This window comes from Eubalaena glacialis, chromosome 2 (assembly GCF_028564815.1).
Source record: "Eubalaena glacialis isolate mEubGla1 chromosome 2, mEubGla1.1.hap2.+ XY, whole genome shotgun sequence".
NCBI lineage: Eukaryota > Metazoa > Chordata > Mammalia > Artiodactyla > Balaenidae > Eubalaena > Eubalaena glacialis.
The window spans coordinates 181,223,331-181,251,032 of NC_083717.1; the positions used below are offsets into that span (position 1 = coordinate 181,223,331).

Sequence of the window (27,702 nt, forward strand, 5' to 3'; positions counted from 1 at the left end):
TTTCATTGCGGTGCATGGGCTTATTGCAGTGGCTTCTCTTGTTGTGGAGCACGGGCTCTAGGTGCACAGGCTTCAGTAGTTGTGGCACGTGGGCTCAGTAGTTGTGGCGCACAGGCTTAGTTGCTCCGTGGCATGTGGGATCTTCCTGGACCAGGGCTCGAACCCATGTCCCCTGCATTGGCAGGCGGATTCAAACCACTGTGCCACCCGGGAACATACATTCTTAAGTAATGACAATTATAATCATTTTAAGAGCTACCATAAAATGAGCGTTTACTGTCTGCCAAGCACTGTGCCAAGTATTTTACTTTTATTTATTTATTATTTTATTGACGTATAGTTGACATACAACATTATGTTAGTTTCAGGTGTACAACATAGTGATCCGACAATCGAATACATTATGAAAGGATTACCACGACAAGTAAAACCATCTGTCCCCATGCAAAATTATTACAGTACTATTGACTCTACTCCTTATGCTGTATTTTACATTCCCACGACTTATTGATTTTAGAGCTGGAAGTCTGCATCTCTTAATCCCCTTCACCCAACCCTCCTCCCCCTGTGCCAAACATTTTATAAGAACTATTTTATTTAATTCTCATGCCAACTCTATAAGGTAAATATCATTATCCCCCTTTTACAGATGGGGAAATGGAGGCTCAGATACCTTCCATTATTTTCTAGGAATCCACAGCTCAGAAATCACACCCCAAGTCATTCAGCTGGAAAGAGGAGGGACAGGAATCTGAAACTCTGGCTGATATGCTAACCCTAACATCCACTGCCTCCCCCTGGCACCCTTGGGTCACTCACTACAAGCAACCCTGCCAGAAGCCACAGCTTTTATGGTGCATGCACTTTAACTGGCACCGCTAAAAATGCAGGCCATCCCGTCTTTCCTAGAAGCCAGCATTGTTTTCACTCTGCTTTCAAGTCCTGTTGAGGCTTTATGCCCGCTCTCTCAGGAGGCCTCATGTCAGCCCTCAGGCCTTGGACCACCACAGCAGTCATTCAGTCCAATTAGACAAAGCCATTTCTCTCAGGAGAGCTGGTGCAATTCCACAATGGTTTATGAGGGACCAAAACTCTGATCTTGTTTTAAATAAAGCAAGCCCTCCAAAGTTCACAAATCTCTTTCATCTGCTTTAGTTTGTGATGACAATGAGACAAACGTTAGTGGGGAAGCTGTCCCCTCCACCACCGATGTCTCGCTTTGTGACCTTCCTTGGAGATTCTGCGGCCCCTCAGTTTCTCTATATACAGAATACAAACTCTTACCTTCTTCACAAAAATGAGTGTGGCGACCAAGTGAGATAGTAAAAATACTTGGAGAAAAAAAAAATTAAATGCCGTCTACAACGAAGGTGTTAATGTCATATCTTTTCCAAATAGTACAGGTTCTGGCAAATTCCACCAGGCATTTATTTACAAGGCCAAAGCACAGATCCAGAAACTCTCTCTGTTACATATATGGGGATTTCCATTTAATGAAATGTTTCCAGGAAACACCTTAGAGCCATAAGCAAACGTGCTAAGCGGGCAGCCATAGGAAAACTCCCCGTAGGTCTATGAATCAGTCCTTGGGAGAGTTTTCCGTTTTGTTTATTAACATTTGGGCCCCATTTATGACTCAAGCATAACTTCCCTTGGCATTAAAGTAACTGGGAACTGAGATTAATTGCCCGATTTTTAATTACATTTGGCCTCTTGGCACTGCATGTTGTAAGTACCCTGTCTCTCAGGGCACACTGACAACAAGTGATCTGTCGTCGGCTATTCTGAAAGAGCTTTGGTGTCTGCGCAGTTTATGATCACTAAAATAAAGGGTTCTAGCCTTCTAAGAATCTAACACACACACTCTTTGTGTGGCTTTACAAATGCCTCAAATAATGAGACCATCACAGGAAAACATATTGAATTGAGTTTCTTGACTATTTACACACCCCCTAACCTGTCCAGCTGCCTCTGGCCTCAGACTCCATTTTGAACATGGATTTCTTTTTTCCTTTCTGGAGTCTCTTATTTTCTCCACTGTATTCATTCAGAGGGGGGGAAAAAAAAGACCTCATAAATGTCATTTCATATTCCAAGCAATTTGCTATAGGCAACTACACCATTACTTTGTACAAATAAATTTACATAAATCATTATTAGAATGTTTTATCTTAGCAAGATTATTTGGTTCCCAGAGCACAAATTAAATGCATGCTTAAAGCAGAATATTTTAAAATTATTCCTATATTGTTTATGAGATGGGATTAGAAATTGCCATCTAATTTTTCTTTCATAATGGAATTCCTTTAGTTTTCTTTGTACATCTAGAAACCACATGTATAATTTTCTAGGGGGTTTCTTGAAGCAAGCATTGCAATAGATGCTTCTGATACATTTGGTCCATTTTTCAGAGACTATTCCCTTTGATTCCATGGGGTCAGTTTTGAACAGTGATTAGGAAGGCCAGGAACCAGGGAAATTAAAACCATCTCCTGAGTAGATGAGTTTTTGTCTGATATTATTCTGCAAGCAAACTGGTCGTTGGTTGTGGTTTGGCTTTTTTTTTTTTTTTTTTAAAATAAACAAATTTGTAAACAAACTTCCTGAAAATGGAGCTCAGTTTCTACTCACTGTTTAAGTTGGGAAGATGCCTGTTTGGATCAACTGCACAGCACATGACAAGTCTTCACTGGCTGGAGTTCTACTCCACCCTAGATTTCAAAGTAACATCTTTTCTCCCTATATATAAAGGTAGTGCCCATTTTTAAAACAAGCTGCAGTTGTCAACATCAGGGAAGCGGGCAGAAAGGGACCAACTGAAAGTCAGGAGTGGAGCTTGCCACCCTGAACCTGTTAACCTGCTGGCTCCAGGTAACTTGTCTTCTCATCGGGGTCAAAAAGAGCTGGCTCGGGCTTCCCTGGTGGCGCAGTGGTTGGGAATCTGACTGCCAATGCAGGGGACACGGGTTCGGGCCCTGGTCTGGGAAGATCCCACATGCCGCGGAGCAACTGGGCCCGTGAGCCACAATTACTGAGCCTGCGCGTCTGGAGCCTGTGCTCCGCAACAAGAGAGGCCGCGATAGTGAGAGGCCCGCGCACCGCGATGAAGAGTGGCCCCCGCTTGCCACAACTAGAGAAAGCCCTCGCACAGAAACGAAGACCCAATACAGCCAAAAATAAATAAATAATTTAAAAAAAAAAAAAAAAAAAAAAAAAAGGGCTGGCTCACCACTCAGAGCTGTACCCTTCTCCCAGTGTGTGGTCTGGGAACAGATTCCCAAGCCAGCGTCAGGGAAGCGGGGCCCCACGTGGTCAAGGGCACAATCCTCGTAAAGGATGAGTGAGGCAGTCACGTGCAAGAGATGGAAAGAGCAAGAAAGAGCTGGGTTCAAAGCAAAGTGGTGCCACTCTCTAGCTGTGATCATGCACAATTTAAACCTTTCTGCATCTGTTACCTCATCTTAAAATGAGATTACTTGTACCTACTTCACAAGTTTGTTTGGGGAATTAAATGAAAGAAGGCAGGCAGAAGCTGAGAACAGTGTGACCTCTGGAAGAGGCTCAACAAACAGTAGCTAACATTAATCTTCAAGGATGACCAATGGGGTCAAGCTGGGGTGATCATTTCATGTATTGTCCATACCAGCATATTTCCAGGTGTGAAAGGAAGGGCTGTATTATAATTATGTTGGGTCAACTGGCAAATGCTAGGATGCTTCCAGGCACACTGGGGCATGTGTGACTATCCCAACTCCAGCCCATCACCTTTCAAGACCCGGTAAAGAAGTTAGGTAACGATTATATCTTACATAGTTTACAACTCGTTATACCTTTCAGAGATCTTTCATACATCTTTTCAAGCCTTTCGTAAACTGTGTGAAAAAATGTAGGTCTGGGTTAATTACCCTTTAATCATGAGCAGACAGAAGCACAGATAAAAGTTTGGGCTTTCCCACAGTGACACAGTGTTGCAGGGGCAGTGGGAACCCCAAGCGTACCTCAAGCTGCTCCCTACTTCCTACCCTCCCAGCAACGAGACAGGGTCATGTGACTAGTTCTGGCCAATGGACTGTGGACGTGGAATTGGTCTGAGTCACTTCTGGTCTAAGGCACCTAAGAATGGGTATGTGTTCTCAACTCTTTTTCACATATCGAAGCAACCAGGAAGCCACAGTTTGAGACGTAGGTGTCACAAGATGGGGGAGGCAGCAAAGCCACACTCGTGCAATCCAACTCTGGGGAGTGAGAAATAAACTTTTATTGCACTAAACCCTGAGATCTGGAGTGTACTTTTTACCCTAGTATCCCACAGCCTGCCCTGGCTCAGCTAGCTAGTACGATTAGAACCCGCATCTCCAACTTTCACCAGTTTTCACTCAACAGTATCAAAAATCCCACCAGACTGGGAAAATGCTGCCAAGATTAAATGCCATAGCTTACTCATGGCAAATCTTCAATGCTTACTTGATTTAAAACAAAATGTTTTTTTGGTTTAAAACAAAATAGTTCACACCCAGTGCCAAGTAAAAAGAAGAAAGTTCCAAAATGCAGGCTATATTTTAATTTGGTGCTGGTCTGTTCCAACATTTACGTTAACCCGAGAAGCCTGGATGCCTCATTTTAAAGACAACCCTAATAATTAGATTCTTGAAATGAAATAGCCTCAATGTCATATCTAGCTTTAACTGAAAGTTAAATAGATGAACAGAAAAATCCAACTAGACTCTGACCAATTCTCTATCTCAATCTAGAAAATTCCTCTCTTCCTCTCTTGCTTAGTTAAATCCTACTCATCCTTCAATCCTATTTTCTTTATGAGGGAAAAAGTTTCACACCTCAAATCTTGCAAACACTTGTGTCAATCAATTGCCTAGGCCAGAGGATAGCAAATTTTTTTCTGTAAAGGGTCAGAAAGTAAATACTTTATGTTTCTGACGCACCTATTCAACTCTGCCCTTGTAGCGCAAAAGCTGGTATAGACAATCTGGAAATAAATAAACATGACTATGTTCCAGTAAAACTTAATTTAGGGACATTGAAATCTGAATTCCATATCATCTCTACGAGGCAAAATATACTATTCTTCTTATAATTTTTTCTAGTCATTTTAAAATGTGAAAACCATCTCAGCTTGTCCACCCCAAACAAGCAGTGGGCCACGCCTGGCTGGCGGGCCGCAGTTGACCCACCCCAGGCTTAGAAGAGGCAGGGCAACAACAGATTAGGCAGTCGCTTTTGTGGGAGGGGAACACAAATACTGTTATTCTAGTTCTTCCACTTCCTGGTGGCTGGTGATCCGGGGCTCTGACTCCAGGAAGGCCTGAGCTCCCGGATCAGCCAGGCCTCAGTTCCAGAAGCACTGCAGCACACTAAGGCAGATGGTGTGTGGCCACGCAGACCTGACGGGATGGGCGGCAGCCTCGGCCGGCGACCCTCAGCAGCACCCTCAAGACCCAGGGCAGGAAAGCCGCCACTGCTTTATCCAAAAGAGCCAGGTGTGGGCAGGATTTGCTGGGCCATTGCAAGATGAATCAGCGCACTGGGCTCCCACCCCTGACTATGGCCCCAGCTTCAGCCTTGAGGCCCTCCCTGAATTCTGGTTTTCAGAACTCTTGATACACTCTTGGCCTCAACGTACAAACTCATGTTCCTGGCTTCTTCTTTCCACCCTTCCGTTCCACTTCTCAGCTCAGAATCACCCACTGTGAATCGCCAGGTACTGACCTCACACAGCACCTGGTTCATCCCGGGGCCCTGTCAAGCCACACCTGTCAGCCAGAGTGTGGAGGGGAGGGGGGCAGGTATGTAAGAATAAACAATCAGGTAGAGAGGCAGAGGCCAGGTATGGGCAAGCCCAAGGAAGCAGAAGGCCAGCCAGGTAGCAGCCAAGCCAGGGCTGGGGCACCAGAGACTAGGGTCCCCTGAAGGAAGCTGTCAACCAAGGTGACTCTGTAACAGAGCAGGTAGGGTGGCCCCAGGGGAACCTTAAGGGACCCAGGCCCTGAGAAGGAGCCTGGCTCTGGCTGGGATAGAGGCTCAGGGTCCTCCAAGCCCTGTCTGGTCCTCACTGGCTAGGTTCATGGCAGGCTCATTCCCGCCTTCCGGGCCAGACCAGGCTGCTCCTCTTCCCTCTTGGCTGAATGATCCACAGTGACCAAGCCCTCCTTCAGCCCTCCCTCTTCCATGAATTCTCTGATTATTTCAGTCCCAATCCTCAAAGTCTCTTAATTCCCTGAACCAGAGAGCTACCATAGTGCACTGCTCCGGCCGGAAGCTGAGCACCATCCGCCATTTTCTTATGAGCGAGTCGTGGCTCTTTTGCTAAGGTCTGAGCTTCATGAGGATGTGTCTTATATTTTTATACATCTTATAGTTTTTTATCCCCATCTGCCCTGAGAACACATAACAGATACTCAATAATACTTATTAAACTCAATTAAAAGGTCCAACATTAGAAGATTAATACAATTCAAAAGAAATATAGTATTATGGGAAAGAAAATGATTTAGAGAAACTACGTACGGCAGAGGCTAGTTTCTATACAAAAATTCCCAGCAATGTTACTGTTGCTTTGTGTCTATGACACACACCAAAATTTTAAATAAAGATGTGACTCAACATTCTCATTATCTTAATGCCTAAATTCATTGACCACATTGTCAGTCTGATCAGCTGTATAAATTGATCATTAAGAAGACGCGGAGGAAGAGGGGGAGGATATCAATTGCTGGAGAGACAATCAATTTGGCATTTGCATTTAAATACAGCTTTGGTATTTCATTTATTCACTGCAATCTCCATGAGGTGTAAGCCAGCTGGGGAAGGCAAAGCTTGGTTACCTGAGTCAGAATGGGTCCAGGAAACCGAGGTCAGCATTGCTCCAGTCACAGAAAGGACAGAGAGGCCTCCATGATCACGAGAACGCTGGTCTTCTAGGAGATGATGCGTCTAGTGGCTGGTGGAGAGAAGCAGAAGGAAGACGGGATTAGAGCAGAGGAGGAGAGAGAACCCTCTCAACCACAGTGGATGTCATCTCTGGCCTGACTCTCTAAAACATGATATACTTCAGCGAAAAAGTCAATTGCAACTGTACCTCCTTATTTCTTGGAAAGTTATTGACGCACTGGGTCTTTCGTGATGGAGTGTTCTTGAAACTGCCTCATGGGGCATAAAAGGACCCAGAGATTTGAAAATACATGCCTTAGATATTATGAGATTATCTTATTTTACTATAGCTGCCATTGAGACATTTGTGAGATCATTTTACTTTACTTCAGCTGCCACTGAAACACTTGTCTATATAAAGGAAAAACATCAGAGCACCAGCAAGCCTTCAAGGCCAGCATTCCACCACGAGAACCAGCCTTGATCCTCTGGGTAGACCAGGTATACAGGCTGCAAAGTCAATGACTCTCTAGTCTGTTGTTGTAAAATAAAATTACTCTGGCTCTACTCCTGGAGAAAAAGATGCCATCAAGCTAAAGCTCACAAAATGGGCTACAAGTTTGGAGGATACAGTTAACCTATAATCTTACAAAATAGAAAAGTTGGTACACGAGATAGATGGCATAATAATTTCTAATGGAAGATATTCTTTTGACCTACACATCAAGGAAGACACAGCAATAGGCTCTCTAATGAAAAGAATGGTGTGAGCCTATGAGCTTTAGTGTGAGAATGTTAGGAAATAAATTCATTTTATCAGTGGTTCTCTAACTGTGGTCCCTGGAAGGGCAGCATCAGTATCACCTGAGAATTTGTTGGAAATACAGATTCTTGGCCCTACCCAAGATCTACTAAATCTGAATATTTGGAGGTGGGGCTCAGGGATCTGTTTTAACAAGCCCTCCAAGTGATACTGATACATCTTAAATCATTAATTCATCCACCCATCCAAAGACACTGAGTCCATTGTTAAAAAATAAAATTACCCTACTCTACTGCATGTTAAGCTTCAATTAAGGGCAAAGTATTGGGCTAGGGATTGGGGAGGGAAGAAGGGTCAGAGAGAGAAGACGATGAAATCCCTGCCCTTGAGAAATGTATTGTCCTCTATGGGAGAGAAAACAGGTATACAGGCAACTCAAATACAGACTGTGTTATTTTCTCTAACAAAGAGTTAGAAGGTTTCAAAGGAGACATTTGTTTCTGCTTGGTGTGGGGAGGCAGGTAAGGGAAAGCATCAAGACAATAGTAATGGGACTTGAGATCTGCACAGGATTTTGACAGGTGGGAATAGGGAAAAGCTGAAGCAAAGGCCCAGAGGTGAGAAAGCATGAGGGCTATTCAGGTACATGGAGGAACCAGGTCTGGCTGATACGTGAGAAACTTGGAGGTGATCTCGGTGAGAAAAGGTTACTGCCAAGCACAGACACGTAAATGCTAGGGGCCCGTTGCTTCTCTTTCTTGTATGAAGACTACTTAGCGGCACCTGTGGCTTACGTTTAGAAACTGACGTCTGATAAACCAGGTGATTTAATAATTTCTAAGTCTAGCCTGCTTTTCTGAACTTTTTGAACTGCTTTTTCTAGAGGGGAGCACCTCAGCTGCTTCAAGGATTAACTGCTGAAGGTTTGCCCTGGAGGAAGACACAAAAGAAAATTTCAAAGCAGGCATGAGAATCCGGATGTCACAGTAGCCTCGGGCCATTCTGCAAAGGGGCAAAATGTTACCACACCTAAAAAGCCCCTGAGGGCACTGATGGTTTTAGCTTTATAAAATAACTCAAGTGGAGAGGGGTGTGCCTTAGTCAAAAGGAAAAGTTAAACCAGGGACTGGGAGAAATGGGTGTAGGGATCAAAAGGTACAGACTTCCAGTTATAAAGTGGATCAAAAGGTACAGACTTCCAGTTATAAAGTAAGTCATGGAGATACAGGATGACTATAGTTAATAAGACCATATTGCATATTGGAAAGTTGCCAAGAGAGTAGATCTTAAAAGTTCTCATCACAAGAAAAAAAATTTTTTGTAACTATGTAAGGTGGTGGATGTCAACTTGACTTATTGCGGTGATCATTTTGCAACGTATACAAATATTGAATCATCGTCGTACACCTGAAACTAATAAAGTTTTATGTCAATCATACCTCAATTAAAAAAATTAAAACATGCCCTAAAAAAGTTAAACTAATACTCAACACTTCTAATTAGAGAAAAAAACTACTTTTCATGATCAAGAAGGTATGGCTTTTGCTTCTAGAAAACTGACATAAATAGAAGGCTTTATTTCCTGGTGCTGCTAGATGAATGATGGAAAACTGAAGATGTTTTTGATGTCATGCAAGGCTCTGATGGAAGTGAAGCTGGATTCAGAATCGGCTGCTCATCCCAGTTCTGCCATTTAGCCATCTGTGTCATTAAGGGCAAGGCACTCAACTTCCTAAACCTCAGTTCTTCATCCATCAAGAATTAGAGACACTGGGCTTCTCTGGTGGCGCAGTGGTTGAGAATCTGCCTGCCAATGCAGGGGACACGGGTTCGAGCCCTGGTCTGGGAAGATCCCACATGCCGCGGAGCAACTAGGCCCGTGAGCCACAACTACTGAGCCTGCGCGTCTGGAGCCTGTGCTCTGCAACAAGAGAGGCCGCGATAGTGAGAGGCCCGCGCACCGCGATGAAGAGTGGCCCCCGCTTGCCGCAACTAAAAGAAAGCCCTCGCACAGAAACGAAGACCCAACACAGCCATAAATAAATTAAAAAAAAAAAAAAAGATTAAAAAAAAAATATATATATATATTTCTTCCTCTGGGTTCCAGTCAAAAAAAGTTTGAAAGCCACTAATGTAGGTGGCCTAGACCACCCCCAAATCTACCAAAAAAAAAAAAAAAAGAATTAGAGACACTGACTTGTCCCACCTTTGAAATTTAAATAAGAAAACAGACAAGAAGTTGCTCTGAAAATTATAAGGTGCAATATTACACAGGGGTATATTTTTATTGTATATATAATTATACTATCCTACTCACTGAGACATTTGGGTACTATTCATACTTGTTACTGTATTGGCCTTTGAAAATATAAAAGTAAAATGTTTCTTATGCCCAGAGTCTCCTTTTAAATATTTGCAGATAGAGCAGTTCTAAGGCACAAACTTGGCATCAACCAAACTGTCCTCCCAAGAAACATTTCAAGGTAAATTTTTTACTTCTAATTTTTTTTTTTTTAACTTTTATTCCTCTGACCTCGCTAGAGCATCCAGATATCTTTCAGCAGCTCCTGGTGAGCACGACTCAGTCTGCAGCAACACAGACATATGATGGCGATAATTTATCATCTCTGCAGTAGTTTAGTCCCAGATGGACCATTTACTAATTTATTTCCATATGTAACTGGCAGAAAGATTAATCAGGCTTCCAACTCAGAAACCTGAATTGTGCTTCATTCCCTTAACAGGCTAACTCTGGACCATAGGAAGTACACCGTTTACATAGCAAACCGAGAGTTTCTCTTAAAAAGCCTGTCGACCTTAGACACAGGCCTTTAAACACACACACACACACACACACACACACACACACACACACACAAGGCCTGCTCCTTATGTCAGCTTGGAGGGCTGGCTCTTTCTTTAGATACTAACGGACTTCCCATGGGAGCTGCGTCTGCTAGAACTGCAGGCAGAAGTAACGCCAAATCAGGCCCAGTTGCAGCTACAGTTCCCCTCCCTGTGTGCAAGCACGGGGTCTCGTATTTCTGAAACTGAACAGATCTTTTTGCCACGGCGCTACACCCAGCTGGCCGGCTGTGCGGTGCCCAGGCACTGGAAAGTATGTGCTTTCTTTTTTCCACTCTTTTTAAGGGTCTGAACTTGACTGAATCCAGCAGCTGCCGTAGCTTCAGCAAGGCGATGGCGAATGAATTGTTAGCATCGCTCTCAGTCCCCCTGAGTTCAACTCTCAGTTCACTTTTGTTTTTAATTCTATCCCAGTGATATCAGCCTTGAGCAAAGAGTGGTTAATGGAATTATTGTTGGATGACGGTGTTTACAGATAGAAGGCCAGCCAATCCCAAAACGGGGCAGAAAGGAAATTGACTGGTTATATCTTCAGTGGAACCCCAGGCCACAGCCAGGAAGGCTCAGGAGGCAGGACCACATAGAGATATTACCGGCTGGAACCACACACCTGGGTCACTAAACAACCATGTGGCTTTGGAAAAGTCACTTACCAGTTCAAGTTCACAATTCTCTCCTCTGTAATATGATTTTAGCTCCCTAATTTTCCTTCTGGCTCTAAAATCTTTGATTCCATGAAGATGAAAAAAATATCAGCCATTCACCTGGTTTCCGTGTTTAGATGATGCCAAACAGCCAGAAGTTTGGAAGCATCTGAAAGTAGCTGAATTGGTCACGATGCTTGGTTCTGTGACAGACATAGCCTTAGGAATCTCAGTATCTAACAGTCTGTCTTTGAGCAGAAGATTGACCAATGATGTATATCTTTGCAAGTGTTTAAGAATTCAATGAAAAACAAGTTTGAAGTACTGTTCTAGGTATGGCAAAAGCTACAGAAGTACCTAAATCAGGGTCCTGTGTCTTTGATACATTTACATCACAGTTCAGAAAAGATACAACTCATCCTAATATAGTGAAATAAGTGCTATAATTTGAAGACCAACTGTTATGGGAGCATGATGGAAAGGATGGAAAAATCATCCCAATGAGGGTGACAGGGGGAGATCTGTAAGGTTTTTTGGAGGCATTGGAATTGAAGCTGGGAAAGTGGGAGGAAAGGAATCTGGGCAGAGACAGCAGCAAGAGCAAAGGCCTAGAAACTTCCCCACGTGGCCAGATATAGTATTTATTACCCTAGGGCAGGCCCCGGGATGCTCAAGAAAGAGACCTAGTGACAGAGAAGGCTGGAAAGGGACTAATGGTGGAAAGCCCTGGACACCAGCCTGGGGATTGGCTCTTACCCTGTGACCACTAAGAACCTTCAGAAATAACTAGGCAGTGGAGACTCTAAATGAGCTATGCCCAGGAAGTTTATTCTGGCAATTCTATTACCATTTACGATTGGTAATAAGATCAGTCTGTACCTTCATTTTTCTCTTATTCATTTCATGCTGCCACTATTTGGGAATCCCTCAAATTTACTTTTTTCCAAATCAATTTCCTGGCTCTTCAGATGGAAGCAATTGAGTTTCCTACAAGCACTGCCAGGGTTTTACATTTGAATGACTGGTGCCGCCTAGGGCTTTATGTTTTGGTTTATGTGTTTTTCTATTCTTACGAAAGAGTTAACATACCATGGCTTAGACTGGTGTTTTCTGGAGATTTTTTTTTACACTGGAAAGTACTTTGGGACAATGAAAAAAATATATACAAACGTGTCAACTGTTGGAAGGGCTTGCACTCCCCAAACAGGCAAAAGTTGAACTATCATCCAAAGTAGTTCATTGGCACTTTTTTGATTTCCAGTTTCAGAGCTCAAGGGTAATGAGCCCAAGGCTTCCAGGGCCCCTCAAATGTAATAGCAGAACATCAAGTAAACCCTCACACCAATAGTATTTGGTTTCTCTGCCTCGGGAGACCAAGCACAGGTGGCTTCCTGCAGCTGTCGCAGAGAGAGGCTGCCCACCAGGATACCCAGGGCCCGCTGGGCAGCTCAGGCCATGGGGGAGGGGGTCTGCAAGCCTGCCCTCCCATCGGCCCCAAAGATGGGCTGGGGTCCCGAATCTACAGAGATGAGCGTGAGAATAGGCAGAGGGGCTCCCCGTCTGAGAAAGGAGCTGCCTTTAGTATAAGCCACCATAAAAAAAAACAAAAACAAAAACAAAAACAAAAACTCCCCTTAGAAGACACAGACTTCACTTCCCGTCTCTGGGTGGCTCGGACTACAGATGGGCATCGCTGGGAGGCTTCAACATTAGTTTCACTTTGGATCACCTTATTTAGAAGGCAAATCATATCTATCCACTAGGGTGTCAAATATTCTAGGGTTCCATCCCTGACTCATAACCCCAAATCCCTCCCAGCCCCCCACACCCCCAGGTGTGCAGGAAGCTCCCGAACCCCCTCCTCCCATAGGTGTTCTCTGAACATTCAATCAAATAATTACTGTGAAGAACAGTGTGCAGTAGACGCGGGAGACAGTTCCCTGTGCACATAAAAAACAGTCACACATACAAGAGTTGCGTTTCTCATACCACTTTTTATAAATGTCCACCTATGGTCAGAAAACGAATCCTCCTCAAATGAATAGATTAGCTTAAATAACCATGCCATTTTACATTCTCTTTCCTGATACATAAATAATTAAACTGTAAGGTAAATGCAGGCTCACACTGAATAATGGGCATAAATAAAAATATTCTGACATGAAAAACTCAGTATAAATTGAACTACAACATACTTGAAAGCTCCCGCAATCATAATGTGCACATCAAAATCCATTAACCTAATACCTAGGTTACTATTCACAAGCAGAGGTCTAGCCTGTAACTAAATACTCATTTGAACAATTCTCCTCCTAAATTACTGTACAATTTGATTGCAAAGTCACACACTTACAGAGTCTATCATCTTTCCTTGGGTGCTCTCTAACCAACACTCAAGTCTTATCAGGCTACAGTGTGGCAGCATAATATAAACACACAGGACAGTAAATGGTACCAAAAAGTAGCAGCGAATGTCAAAGACAAACCAGGGTCATCCTGGTGAGAAGCGAGATATTTACATAAGCATTCAGAAAGACAATGGAGCCCCAATTTCTCTTTTAACTGCATACCCAATCAACCTCTCTGCTCCTCACCTGATCATTTCTATATAAAAGCAATTTTACAGTGATATATTCAAATACCTTAGTTGCCATAAACTCAGCAGCAGTTAAAGATTCTGGTGCACATTGATTTGCTTTAAGACTCAGCTATTTTCAACCAAAGCTTACATTCCTTACCCATCACTACCCGCCCTCCAAAAAATTAGCTTCACTGGCAATATCCTTCTTAAATATGTCATCTACAAAAGCCCTTTTCTTACCTTTGTAACTCACTCACATTTGTTTCATTTGATGATATTTACCCAAGCAAGGATAATTGTTTGACTGGAATCTTGCAACTTTCAACTTTGCCCAGATTTTGCTGTCATGAGGAAGGGGAATGCCGAAATCCCCAATACATCGCTTAGCTGAGCTAATATACATCTGAATCAGAGCTATATTTTAAATTCTTTTACACTTACTTAATATAGTACGTGCTGCCTGTCCACTGATGCGATATCAGAAACCTGCAAGCTACTATTTCTGCAACTGTGTCACTGTAGATAGTCTGAAACATGTACGTAGCTGTTGCCATGGAAACAAACACAGCTAGGGTAGAGTGCCACGCTGTGTTAATTCCTTCACCCATGAACCCCAGGGGAATGCTAACATTCATCTTCTTTCTCCTTTAGTCTCACACTGCTTTAATATTTTTTTAGCATTATCAAATGATGTACTAAATACATATGGTACACCTGAAAATATGGATGGCTGAAATGAGCTGTGTGCCAACCTAGCCTGCTGGATATCTACTTAAGGTGGTGCAAATAGGCATGGATCCTTTCACTAACTTCTCCTGGGAGAAATGGAGAACTTTGTTTCTTTCTTTTAAAACGGTGTGCGTAGGACAAAAAAGGGTGAGCATCTCATCTCACCTAAGAACAGTTATCATGGAATTGCACCACAATGAAGATGCTATCAGAAATGTGCCATCTCAGTTCTGTGAAAGGCAGGGGGAGGTTTTGCAAACTTTCCGAAGTGGATCCAAGATAAGAGTTGTTCTCCCTTCTAACTAGAGCTGCATTAGCAGGCTGTAAATCCAATCGTTTTAATTTAGGCAAAAGCATAAACCCCAACAAGGGCTTCACCTGTCCCCAGTTGGTCTTTGTTCCTAAACCCATGGAAGAAGGGATCAGAATGAGTGAGGGACTAACAAGATGGAAATCTGCCATCGTTCAGAAAGAAATGTGATTTTCCTGGAATCTGAACATTCTCGTATTTGCATCAAGTTCAAATCGCTGCCCTTATCAAATGTTTGGATCGGTGAAGAAAAATCAAATTCTTTCATTACACCTAAAAGCCAAAACATGTAGATACTGTCTTGCTGGGCCATCTTCCCATTCTTCAAACTGGTATGCCACTTTCAATACTGGGGTTACTCATCACAGTCAACAAAAGTAAGCTCCTCGAAATCTTAATTACAGCCTATCCCTTGGGCTACTTAATAATATTCAATCTAGATGAAAATGGCCACACTTTAGATTTACATGCTGATGTGCTTCACTGGAATACAATTTTCACACTGAACAATCAATTGCAGGCTTTAAAAATGCAGATCCGTGACTCTGAACTGGCATGTTTTAAAGAAACCACTACTTTATTTGCAAGGGCTATGGCAAAATCATCCTACAAAAGATCAGCAAAGTTTGACTATCATTTTCCTAAACGGAATCATTCTTGGCTACATACTATGATAATAGTGATCAACGCATCCGTAAGATAAGGCAAAACAGAAAATAGGTATATACACTTTACTGGTCAAAGAACTATGTCACTTTTTGAAAGCCATCTCAAGAGGAGTCCAGTATAAAGTCTAGTCTTCGAGTACCAGCAGGGCAGGTAGTGATGACTCTTTAACTAATCCTGACCAGTACTTACAAACTTAAGGAGCAGAGTCACAGCAGTAAAAAACAGTCACTTCTTACCTTTACTTCACCCTTCCATATTTGTTGAGTATTATGAAGTGTTTTCATATAGGTCATCTCATCTGACTATGACAAGATTACGCTATGAATTAGTGTGGCAATTATCAGCCATCTCATCTCCTATGGGAGAGCACTGAGATTCCAAAGTCCGTGACTGGCCTGGAGTCACACATTCAGAGGCACAACTTTGCCTCCTGTTAACTGATCTCGTGCTCTTTCCAAGAGCCACACTGCCTCTAGGTGTGCTCACAAATGTACTGGCTTGTAAAGGACTTAAAATAACTGTAGCAACAATACTTATAAAAGGACAGATACTAAGTATCAGATAAATCGGTGTGGGCATCAATTATGGCTGGTGCTTAAAGTTAGGCAATGCTCCTCTCAGCCCTCGCCCACCTATATTCTTCCAAGGGTGGAAGGAGATGGGTCAGCCTTCAGGCTGAGGTCAGCCCCTGCCCCCAAAGCACATCCTCTCAGCCTGCTCCCACGTTCTGAACCTTCTTCCTTTCCATGTGTCCCACCCTGAATCCTGGCCACTCCTCAGAGAGGGCCTTGGAGGGGAAAGATGATCAGAGGCTCCTTGGGCTTTGGAGGTGAAAGGGGGATTGGGGTCAGCAGGAAGCAGCAATAAATTGGTTAGCATCCTGTGACGGTTAATTTTACGTGTCAACTTGACTGGGCCACAGGGTACCCCAATACTTGGCTAAACGTGATTCTGGGTGTGTCTGTGAGGGTGTTTCTGGATGGGACTTGAATCGGTGGATTGAGTGAAGCAGATTGCCCTCCCCAACGTGGGCGGGACTTATCCAATCCATTGGAGGCCTGAACCGAACAAATGGCAGGTGAGGGAGAATTCACTCTTCCTGCCTATTTCTGAACCGGGAATTTGGTTTTCTGCTGCACTTAGACTGGAATTTAGACCAACGTTCCTGGTCCCCAGCCCCTTGGACTTGAACTGGAACTGCACCACCAGCTCTCCTGGGTCTCCAGCTCAGAGACAGCAGATCATGGGACTTCTCAGCCTCCATAATTGCATGAACCAATTCCTTAATAGAAAGATATATAGATACAGATATAGGTATAGATATAGATATAGATATACACACAGACATACACATGCACTGTTGGTTCTGTTTCTCTGGAAAATCCTAATACATCTCCTTAAGGAAGGAAGTTATTCTGGACCAGTAGCCACCAAATAATCCAAAGTAGATTTCTTTGTGATTTGGGCTATTCACGACCTCCTACCCACATCACCCTGAATATCAAGAATGAACTGGGCACTTTCGAGAGGACAACCTGAGGCTGCAGTAGGAGTCCAGAATGCCTCCGACAAGCTGAAGAAGTTCACGGAGTGGGTCCTCAACACCATCGACATGAGCGAGGCCGGGAGAGGGGGCCGCAGGGGCGCCTGCCCCCTTAGTCCTGCCGGTGAAGGCATCCTCCGAGCTGCCGCCCCAGCTCCCAACTTTGCCCCCTTTCGGGGAGTGCACAACACGACAACTGCAGATCAACAATTATTATCTGCCTTTCGTAGAACAGAAAAAGAAAAAGGTAAATAAAAATTTTTTGAAGTAAAAGTTTAACTGCAAAAAAAAAAAAAACAGTGAACCGGATTTGGTCATGCTACATCATTTTGGTGAAAGAGGACTTCCTTGGAGTGAATTCTTCCAGGCCATTGGATTTGTTCTAGTTTGGCCTGGGGGAGCTGATGAAGCAGCAGAAGGCATCCTTAGGGGCAGCGTTCTGGGGAGGCTTCTCCCAGAGGGCAGGGAAAACTGGTTTCTTCCAACGGGTGTCCCAATTCAAGAGTCAATGATTTGGTCCCTTTTGAAGAAAACCTTTCTAAAATGGATTGTATGAGAAAACAATGAATTGGGCAAAGTGGATAACATGTGATTTACCCTGTTATAAATATTTTTCATGATTTGGCTGGCATTATGCGCATTATAATACAGAGGTGCCCTCAGAAGGCAGAGAATCTTGAGGCAGGAGGGCAGACCGGGCAGCACACAGGACAAGGCCCCTCGCTAGTGCAATGTTCTCATCCCTGTATTTGCATTTTAATTTTCTCTGGCCTCCACTTGCCCCTCCCTGGCTGTCAGGGTATCAGCTGGCCTTCTGAACACACCAAGTGGCCTGGTTCTGGCTGTTTCCTCCCTGTTTTGACTCACATCTAATATGCCAGGGGCTGGGAAACCAAATAAGAGAGTTGATTAGAATTTTGTCTGAAAGAAGATGAATACAGGCCCGAGAAAGTGTCCCTGAGCACAAAAGTGTCGACTTCTGGATGCCCTTGACTCTAGATCAATTAGCCTAAAGCCAGTCACCTGATGAGCAATTTGCCTATAATTTGAAACCTTTTTGAGTGTTTTTACATAGGAATGTCCTTTGGTTTTTTGGTTTGTTTGTTTGTTTTTGCCATCTCTTTGGCGTTATAAGGTTTGTAAATGAAGGGCACACCCAGCTTGTTTTTACATTTTAGTTCACGTTTCATTTTAATTTTTAAATTAAGTATTTTTTTTGAGATAGTGGCAACAAATGTGAAAAACACTCCACACGGAACTGAATTTCTGGTGAACTGGTTATTAGGCAAATTGATAAGAGAACTGGTGTTTTAAGGGAATTTTCACTTCTCATTTTCATTTTTTTAGAATTCAAAAACCTGTCCAAGGACACTCGCGGTTCAACCAGACCAGAATGCCCACACTGCCTGCTACCTGGGCCTCGTTTTCTTCTCCTTGCACAGGACCCTCTGCACTGTTGAGTTTCCAGCCTCCACAGGAGGAAAGGCATTCGGTATTGCTTGACTTTGTTTTTTCCCACCATGAATTTAATTTACGGGCAGTACTGAGTTCAGCTTAGCTTGTGGGTGTCAGCTAGAGCAGTGCTCACCTTGTACTCGCTCAGGCCAGGAGCCTCTGTTGTGCGTTTTGAAGCAGTAGGCACAGACGGCGTAAGAGGAACCCAATATCTTTTGCATCAAAGCAACGCGTAGACTGAAGAAGTCTGAGAACCACTCACCTGACAACCCAAATCTTTCTTTTTTTTGATGCTGCCTTTTTCTAAAAAATTATTTTATTCAAGTATAGTTGATGTTGTGTTAATTTCTGCTGTACAGCAAAGTGATTCAGTTATACACATATATACATTCTTTTTCATATTCTTTTCCATGACGGTTTATCACAGGATACTGAATATAGTTCCCAGTGCTATACAGTAGGACCTTGTTGTTTACCCACCCTATATATAACAGTTTGCACCTGCTAATCCCAAACTCCCATTCCATCCCTCTCCTATCCCCCATCCCCCCCTTCGGCAACCACAAGTCTGTTCTCTATGCCTGTGAGTCTTGGGTAGATAAGTTCATTTGTGACAACTCAATTCTTAATGCAAGCGGGGGGAAAGGCCCAAGGTCAAGGTACGTCCAGCATGACTGGAACGGATGGCCCCAGCCCCATCCAAAAGGAGGGGCCAGGTGCCTTGCCTCACTCTGTTCCAAGTGCCCTTTGAGAGGGAAACCAAAAACCAGACCGGCCTTTAGGGCCAGAAGCCAAGTTGACCCAAGAGATCAGGCACAAGCTAGTGTGATTGGACAGCATCAGGGCTGCAAAGAGGGACAGGAAAGAATTAGAGGTGGTCCCTGGACTCCCCTGTTATCCATTTGTGGCTCTGACACAAACACTGTCCCTCTGGGCAGAGCTCCTGAGCCACTGAACCGCTGTGCAGAGAGCAAGCATTCCAACCAGCCTGGTACCCTGGCTGGAGCTGCAGCAAGTGCGGGTCGCCTTTTTCCTGGAGCAGCTGCTCTGCTGTTTGTCGTGCAGGAGTGAGGAGTCCCTGGGGCCAGCTCTTGGAGAAGAGAAATTGACCAGGAAGGGCTGAATCTTAAGATGCTCACTTGGGTACTGAGTCAGGATTTGGGAAGAAAATTCTCCTGGGAATGGAAACTTTTCCTTTTCATTCTCAAATTACCATCGTGACATTTGCTCTGTTGGGGACAGAGCAGCTAGCTGTCCTAAGTGTGTATGAACTTCCTCTATCTTTATATGAAAGGTAAGGAGCTCAGTTCACATGCCCTCGATGGGGTCATGTCCACTGCTGGACTGGACACTAATACCTAGTCACTGGGGCAGCTGTAAAATGTGTTCTTTTCCTTTTTTAATCTGAGGATGCAATGAATTACATAAAAGTGTTTTACCCTAATCCTCCCTGCTTAAGAAAAGTGAAAGTTTTTAATACAGTAAGTCAATAGTAATGTACATAATCAGAATGTAAACCACTCCTGTTAGAACATTTTGGGGTCAGGGACTTCCCTGGTGGTCCAGTGGTAAAGAATCCGCCTTCCAATGCAGGGGACGCGGGTTTGATCCCTGGTCGGGGAACTAAGATCCCACATGCCGGGGCAACTAAGCCCGCGCGCCACAACTACTGAGCTTGCTCGCCTCAGTGAAAGAGCCCGCGTGCCGCAAACTACAGAGCCCACGCGCCCTAGAGCCTGTACGCCACAACTAGAGAGAAGCCCACACGCCGCAACGAAGAGCCTGTGCGCCGCAACGAAAGATCCCGTGTGCCGCAACTAAGACACAATGTAGCCAAAAAAATAAAAAATAAAAAGGAACATTTTGGGGTCTGTTTTAATAGTGATCAAATAACACTGGCTTAAATAAAAATACGGTTGTCTTTTACTTCTCACAAAACAGCCTGAGACGGTGGGCAGCCCGGTGGCAGGGCAGGGGGTGAGTAGGATGTGTTGGAGCAACTGATACCCTGAAGGCAGGAACCCAGAATTTTTCTATCTTGTCACTCTGCTATCTTCTTGTGTGTTTCCCACATTTGTACGGGCTTAAGTAGCTCACTACCACCTTGCCCCTGTCCTAATTAGAAGCAAAGAGGAAAGAGAACATGAAAGGCTTGCTCCTTCGTCTTAAAGGCAAAGTCCAGATGTTGTATCCATCCCTTCCACGTTCATCCATCAGCCAGAACTTAGTCACTTAGTCATCGCTGGCAGATGGTGTTCAGCTAGCTAAAGCTCTGGGGTTTTAGTATTAAAAGGAAGAAGGAAGGGATCGATACTTGTGGACAACTAGCAGTGTTTTAAAGACACTAAATATATGTATGGATACAAACATACACAGTAAAAGTTGACAAACATGCATGGGAATGATAAGCACCAAATTCAAGATGGCGGTTACATGGGGGCACAAGGGAGAGATTAGTCCTGGGATTGGGGAAGGGATACACAGAAGTCTGCAATCATATCTTCAACTTTTCTTTTAAACGTATTTGAAGTCAAAATTGCAAAATGTTGAGATCTGCCAAAGTTGGATAATGGTTACATGGGTGTTTTAGCTTTTATATTAGAAACAAATTATAATAAAATCCACAAAATTTAGCATTATCTCAACGACCTGACTGCAACTCAACTTATAACTAAACTGTATTTCATCAATTCTAAAAAGCACACTTTTCTACATTTGAACTCTCTGAAATGAGTGCATCTAATTATATTAGGCAGCATTTTCTCTTAGTGGGATATAATGTTTTACTTTACAACGAATGATAACTTAGATTTGAAGATGTACAATGTATAAGTTCTATTGCATGTGGTCCGTGGCGCATTTTAATATGTTTGACAGTGGGGGAAGGGGGACCGTTTCCACAAGAGGGCATCGCAAAGCTTATGAATCTCTTCAAGCCCCATACCTGGGCTCTCTCTGTTAGGTGGTTTTCCGACTTCCAAGCCAACGTTCTTTCCAATGATAGTGCCTCTGATGAAGGTCGTGTGAAACACAAACATTTGGACTAATTTTCTCTGCAAATGAAGAAAATCTGGCAGATAAAAGCCCTCCTTAATTAGTTTTAAAGTGCTTGAGAATCTCCTACCTGGTAAGTAACAAAAGCATAAATGGCACCTACAAATGAAACTCCTCCAAATGGGAAGAAATCAGAGTCAGGTAATTACTGGACCAAAATTTTGGACGGGCTGAGAAGGCACAGCCATCTGAGGACAACGAAGGCTTCTCCATCCACCCAAAGCGAAGTCCATGCTCCTGGCCTATAGAGGTAATGGGCAAGACCACCGCAGTCCCTTTTCCTTTGATATATGCTATTGTAGAACTCTCTTGTAGAAAATTAGCTAAGAATACCCAGGCAACATTGTTCCTTCCAAATTATCAAGATGCAAATAAACCAAAATGGGAAAAAAAATCCATACAGCTGGTTTATTTGAATGCAGAATAATAAATCACCATTTTTTTTTTTAATTTATGAAAGTTTTCTTCATTTCTCACATTCAGTTAGTATACAGTTGGCATTTTCAAAATTCAAACCTGATGTGGATTTGGAATTCAATGAAGCACACTGGAAGACATCTGAGTGAAAAAATAAAAGTTCTAGCCATATGCTACTGGTGCATGAATTTGAATATTTGAAAGGTAATCTAGAAATGAGAATGTTTCCAATTCTCCTTACCAACAACAGTAATTCATAGCAACAACACATTTTATTAGATGGAGCCACTTCACCACCTGAGAGACAACAGGAGGACAGACGGAGTCTGGGGCTGGGGTTCTGTCCCTGCCTAGTGAGTTACAAGCCTGTGATTTTCACTAGGTCTTGACCACTCTGAAGCCCTGCTTGGTCAATGATTAGGGGGCAATAATGATTCTTGCCTCACTGGACATATTAGCACATAAAAGAGCTGCTAAATGTTTCAAGTTTGGTTAACAATTGGGTGAAAAACCAGAAGACCATGCACAATGGCTCCTTCCAAAAGCCATATGTGACACCATGAAACAAGCTCTAATATTAAGCCTACTGGATTTTTTACTTCTTTATATTTATCCACATAGCCGGAAAGGAAATGACCCAGGGCCAAACCAACAGCAGGGGCTCTCCCCCTTCTTGTTTGTACCCATGACTAGGATGGCAGGAGCCCCCAGCCCTAGCTGGGAGGGTTTCCTGACAGTGCCCAGCTAGCCTTGCTCATTCTGTCCCTGGGCCAGGCCTCTAACTGGGTCACTCAGCCAGGGAATATACGAGCCAAGGGATCACGTGCATTGCTAATCAACTCACGTGCATTTGGGGAACGTCAACCCGTGCAAGACTGGAATCCGAGGTATTATGCTAGCCCACTTCCAAAACCACGTGTCAAGAATCCAACCCATGTGTTTGCAGGATGGCTACAATACCATGGGGTGGTCCAAATGCTGAATGTGTTGATTCCTACGCATCCATCTCACTTTGTGACAGAAGTGAGCGATCTTTTTACCAACCTATTGATAAACTGAGAGGACAAAATGATAGCATTTCTTCTGGATCTAGCCCGGCAATAATTCCCAATGGACTGCCCTTCAATCTGCTCCCGTGTACGTAGACTGGTGCTCTTCCCAGGGGCATTAGAGAGGGCCAGAGCAGGGCAAAGAGCCACAACTCTGTGTGAGGAGACAGAGTGTCCATGACAACCTGGGCCAGCCACCAATGTGTCTCCCCAGCTCCCCCTGCCACCCCAAAACCTTAACCTTAATCAGAGCCCCAGGTCTGGGGAAAATCTCCGAGGAGTGGCTTCACATTGCTTGGGGAGAGAACCTCTTCTTGGTATGAACCCTCCGTAAGATGACACCTTATGATATTACCAGACCAAACCCCCTCTCACAGCAACCATGGCCCACAAGACCAGTTGTTACCACTTCCCAATCTCAACGAACCCTTCTAGAGCTCCTGGATCTAATCCCCACTCAGCCCAGCAGCTTCCAAAGCAGACATGACCCTGTCATGAAGCGCTTTGTTCCTCGACAGGCCTCCATGCACCCTAGAGGTCTAGAATGATCTCCACCCCCAGCAAAGAAGCAGAATATCAATGGGGTACAGCCAAGGGCTGGAAAAGATGCATGATCTGTGACTCAGCTCCCTGCATCGTTTCTGCCCGGCTAAGTTGTGATGGTCGCATCTTATCTCTGCAGCCTGAACTTGATCACAGCATGACCAAGGGAGTTTTGGTGCTGGTTGTTAACGTGGTGTTTGCTCACTTGCTTCACTCTGTGGGTTGCCTAAAATTACACAGCTAATGAAACACCGTCTCTGAAGCCATCTGCTTTACGCAGCGTGGACAGTAGATGATTAAGCAGTTGGTCAAGTGAGCCCAGAAGTCTGTCTCACGGCACAACGGCAAAGATCTGAAAATACCCGATCCCAGCAAGCACTGGGTGCATCTGGACCTCCAAGGTGGTGAGGTAAGACGCAGCTCCATCGCAGCTATCGGGTGGCCCCACCAATGGAAAACAGCAGTGACAAGTGAAGACGGTTTTCTCCTAGTCCTCGGCAGGCCAGGAGACACCTGAGAAATCTGAGAATTTGATCACATCCAGAAACTGACGTTCAATAATAACTCCCTAGTTGGGCAAGTGCTTCGCTGAAAAGGTCTGTTTGCTTACAAGCCATACATCAGCTTGCCTTAACTTTGTCGTAAGGAGAAAACCAAAACGTCTTCTGAAAGAGATCAACCCTAACTTTATTTAGGACACATTGCGGACATACACAATTAATGGGAAGTAGGTGACTAATTCACAAACAGCCAAGAAAGGTCCATGCCTAGTTTATTCCTTAACCCACAGTGGTCCGTGAGTAACATTAATAGGCATTTGCCACTATCTGCTCATCAATGCTGCAGTCATTAAACCAACAGGAGTAGGGAGAGGATTTCACACTCATTAAAAAAAAAAAAAAAAAAGATATGCTAGCATGTAGTGATATAAGCACGGAAATCACACATTTAAAAACAGCTCTTGGGACTTCCCTGGTGGTGAAGTGGTTAAGAATCCGCCTGCCCATGCAGGGGACACAGCTTCGATCCCTGGTCCAGGAAGATCCCACAAGCCATGGAGCAACTAAGCCCGAGCCCGAGAGCCACGACTACTGAGCCCATGTGCCACAACTACCGAAGCTCGCGCACCTAGAGCCTGCGCTCCGCGACAAGAGAAGCCACAGCAACAAGAAACCCGCACACTGCCACAAAGAGTAGCCCCCACTTGCCACAACTAGAGAAAGCCCGCGTGCAGCAACCAAGACCCAACTCAGCCAAAAAAAAAAAACCCTTAAAACAGCTCTCAAAAGCATTTATATAATAAAGTCTCAATACCCTGCCTGTGAAGTAGAAATGATTATAACCCCATCTTATCGATAAGCAGCCTGATAGCCAGGCACCTGAAAAGTGATTTGCCCCAAGCTCCTCAGAAGTTAATACAGGCTCACCTCAGAGATATTTTGAGTTTGGTTCCAGACCACTGCAGTAAAGCGAGTATCACAATAAAGTGAGTCACGGGAATTTTTTGGTTTGCCAGTGCAAAAAAGTCACGTCTACACTATACTGTAGTCTATTTAGTGTGCAATAGCAAACAAAACAAAAACAAAATTTACATACCTTAATTATTGCTAAAAAAAAATGCTAACCATCACTGGAGCCTTGAGTGAGTTGTAATCTTTTCGCAATAGTACCATTAGAGATCACTGATCACCACAATAAATATAATAATAATGAAAAAGTTTGAAATACTGTGAGAAATACCAAAATGCGACACAGACACATGAAGTGAGCAAATGATGTTGGAAAAATGGCTCCAACAGACTTGCTCGTTGCAGGGTTGCCGCAAACCTTCAATTTGTAAAAAACACAATATCTTCGAAGCACAATAAAATGAGGTTTGCATGTAATAGCCAGGCCAAAATTAGGTCGTCAAGATTCCAGGCTCCATACCCAGGCCACAGAGCTGTGTGCTCTGCCTCAGGAGGGCAGGCTGAGTCCATGACACCCGATGCTAGCGTGGACCAGTCAGTGTATCATCAGAAGCGACATTTCCACGTACCCTCAAAGGCAACCCCCTTTCTGCATCTGGAACCACTGGGCCCATAAGGGGCCTGAACAAAGATGATAGGAACTTGGTCTACAGATCAGCCACTACACCTGTGGCTCTGCTCAAAGCATACGCCCTGCTGAAGGTGGGGGAGCAACGTTGTATGCACGCACAGAAGGCAGCATTGTCCTGTCATGGCATAGAGCGTGGGCATCTGTGACACAATGTTAAGAGGACAGAGCACATCCTAGACGTTCCACAGCAGGACTTCCCTGACAGTCCAGTAGTTAAGACTTTGCGCTTCCAATGCAGGGGGCGTGGGTTCGATCCCTGGTCGGGGAACCAAGATCCCACTTGCCGTACAGTGTGGCCAAAAAAAAAAAAAGAGAGAAAGAAGTTCCACAGCGCACAGAGTATCAGCTCCCCAGGCACCTTCCCCTCCTATACAACCCCAGAGAGAGTTTGGTCTGATGGATAAGGAACGTGATGGTAGGAGAGGCACACACTCAGAAGAAGAGAGGAACTTGGCCAGAGCAGAGAATGTCAGCATCATTCTAATCTCTTCATTTCACTCAGGAGGAAACTGAGGCCGACGGGCAGTAAAGCGCCTGCCCAAGGTGGCCAGATCATTAGCAGACATGCTCTGAGCAGACTCCCGGGCTTCTGATGCCCAAAGCCACAGACTTCTCTCAGCCAGCGCTTCTCAAACGTGAACCTGCCATCGGACCACCTGCAGGCCCTGTCAGCAGCAGGCTCTGACCCCGCAGGTCTGGGGCGGGGCTGAGGGTCTGCATTTCTCGTCAGTGCTCAGAGGATGCCGGTGGCCTTATGACTTAAGGCATCCCCCCGACCACGCCGCTCAAAGTGATAGGCTTTGTACATGGCAAAAATAAAATGATCGCTATCATTTGGCCCTTTAAAAGTATACGTCCTTCTCGGGAGTTCCCTGGCGGTCCAGTGGTTAGGACTCCGCGCTTCCACTGCAGGGGGCACAGGTTCAATCCCTGGCTGGGGAACTAAGATCCTACAAGTCACGCGGCACGGCCAATTAAAAAAAAAAGTATATGTCCTTCTCCATAGCACTGACTACTAATTGCAAATGATAGATATTATTTCCTGTGTCCATAGCCCATCACCCCACTAGCATGTCAGCCCCAAGAAGGCAAGGATTTTGTCTGTTCTGTTCACTGCTGTATCTATTCCAGTGTGTGGCACCTAACAGGCATTTAAATATCTGTGAAATGAAGAAAGAATTTAATTTTTAGTGGAAATTTTAAAGTGCCAACCATCATTCTCAAAAACTTCAGTGATTGTTTGCATACTTCTAATAGTATTTTTCAATCTGAAGAAACTACTTGGAGATTTCAAAAGGATCGTTGTTACAGATTGTGGGAGATATTTTTATCTTGTCATGCAAGCACGGGCTTCGTGGAGAAAGGCATTCCCCGTGTTTTTCAGCTCTCATTCACCATTCAGCCTGGATTCCTCCTCCTTCCCCCTCACAGGACCCAGACAAGAGACAGATCAAAATTGGCAGGCAGACCTCCCCATGAGAGGGGCCTCCCACTCCTACACACAAATGGGGATGAGTCGAGAAAAGCTGGAAGCAGGATGGGGAATTCCTCGGTGTGCATGTGGAGATGCAGACCCTTGGGGAGGTATGTGACTCACACACGGTCTCACTGCCATTTGATGGCAGGGCTGGGACTCGAACCCTTGCCCCCTAATTCCCAATACTCTTTACACTGTGCTTCTCCTTATAAACAGAATCTGGGACCTGGTTGGAGAATGACTTCAGCTCCAAGATCCATGACAGGGATCCAGAATAAGTCTCATGATATCCATGGAACCAGAGAGAGTCCTGCACATGCACCGAAGGTGGCCTCAGCTAAGCAGAGAGGGCTGTGTGTCCAGGGTAACCCCAGGACCCATGCTGCCCTCTGACCTGGCTGTGCATCTCGCCAATATACATCCCCAACCACACAGACAAGCATGGGGGCATGAGCAGCTCCCCATGAACGCCCCAAAGATATATGATCATAGTCACCATCACATTCAGAACGACAGGACATTTTTGGACCTTGGAGGTTGTGACTTCGAAGTCACAGATCGAAATGAATGACCAAATCCACTGCCACCTGCCTTTTCCCAAAGGCTACTTCTGCTCCC

At 44.4% G+C, this 27,702-nt stretch overlaps 1 protein-coding gene across 1 annotated transcript in view; it reads right to left on the bottom strand.

The window, feature by feature from the left end:
* FOXN3 (forkhead box N3) overlaps positions 1-27,702 on the bottom strand; it is a 396,925-nt gene that overhangs the window by 285,345 nt on the left and 83,878 nt on the right. The window contains exon 2 of the mRNA XM_061182795.1: positions 6,840-6,955. The gene's annotated coding sequence lies outside the window, so the exon portion shown is untranslated. The remainder of the gene's footprint in view (positions 1-6,839; positions 6,956-27,702) is intronic.